This window comes from Siphateles boraxobius, unplaced genomic scaffold, assembly GCF_051911475.1.
Source record: "Siphateles boraxobius isolate OS27281-9 unplaced genomic scaffold, OSU_SipBor_1 87, whole genome shotgun sequence".
NCBI classification, from domain to species: domain Eukaryota; kingdom Metazoa; phylum Chordata; class Actinopteri; order Cypriniformes; family Leuciscidae; genus Siphateles; species Siphateles boraxobius.
The window spans coordinates 205,001-206,183 of record NW_027509216.1 but is presented as its reverse complement, the minus strand read 5'-3'; the positions used below and the strand labels follow the sequence as shown (position 1 = coordinate 206,183).

Genomic DNA, 1,183 nt, shown 5'->3' with positions numbered 1-1,183 from the left:
TCAATGTGTAAAATTGACCGACTCACCATACTTCTATATATCCTCTATATTACCTTTCCAATTGATTAATCTATATTTTAAAACATGATTGGGTCATGAATTTCATACATTTTTCTGGTAAATCCAATATTCGTCAATGTCATCGTTTAAAATAACATGCTATAACATTCAGGGGATGTTCTCTTCTGCTTTTGGGGAGAAAACTACTAACCCTGATTTTGTAAATATTGTATATAGTTCAGACATAATTATAATTATATTACTTGAGACATGGTGTCGTTTAGACTCCAAGATCTGCACTCCTCCAAACTACAGAGAGCTACGAATCCCTTCAATCAAACAGCCTAATATTAAAAACGGAAGAGATTCAGGAGGAATCATAGTTTGGTTTAAAGACCATCTGTGGCATTATATTCAGCCTGTGAAAAAAGGGAAAACACATATTTGGTTAAAACTTCAAAAAGAGCTTTTGTGTTTAGATGAGGACATGTACCTGTGTGCCACATATATCCCCCCATATGAGTCTCCTTATTATAATGAAGACATCTTCCCAACCCTACAGTCAGAGATCGTTTACTTTCAAGCTCTAGGATCAGTTCTGTTAATGGGGGATCTGAACGCTAGAACGGGGAAGGAAGCGGATTACATTACCTCAGATGGAGACAAATATATTAACAACTCACATATATATCAACGGAAACAATTTACGAAGGCACGTCAGAATTATGACAACACGATAAACAGGCACGGAAAACAAGTCCTGCAGCTCTGCAAAAGCCTGGGTCTGTATATAGTTAACGGCAGAACAAAGGGAGATTCTCTGGGTCGGTTCACCTACTGCTCATATCTGGGCAGCAGCACAGTAGATTACGCCATCACTGATGTAGACCACAGTAAAGTCAACTATTACACAGTGATGCCACAGCTGCCATTATCAGACCACAATCACACAGTCCTCAGTCTGAACAGATCCGGGAATCTCCGGCCTTCAGATCCGAAAGTTAAACTGCACCCCCTCCCCTCCACGTTTATATGGGGTAAAGACACTCCTGCCCAGTACGAAGCCCAGCTCCACAGCACCCGGGTCCAGAACATGATAGATTCATTTCTATCTACTTCATTTAGTGAAGAGAAGAGAACTATCAATTTAGCAACTCATCAATTAAACGAAATATTTTATACA

General features: G+C 39.5%; 1 protein-coding gene across 1 annotated transcript in view; it reads left to right on the top strand.

The window, feature by feature from the left end:
* The first annotated feature begins 1,174 nt into the window (after positions 1-1,174).
* LOC143731497 (uncharacterized) overlaps positions 1,175-1,183 on the top strand; it is a 12,188-nt gene continuing 12,179 nt past the window's right edge. Inside the window, exon 1 of the mRNA XM_077222456.1 lies at positions 1,175-1,183. This exon is cut by the window's right edge and continues 2,519 nt beyond it. The gene's annotated coding sequence lies outside the window, so the exon portion shown is untranslated.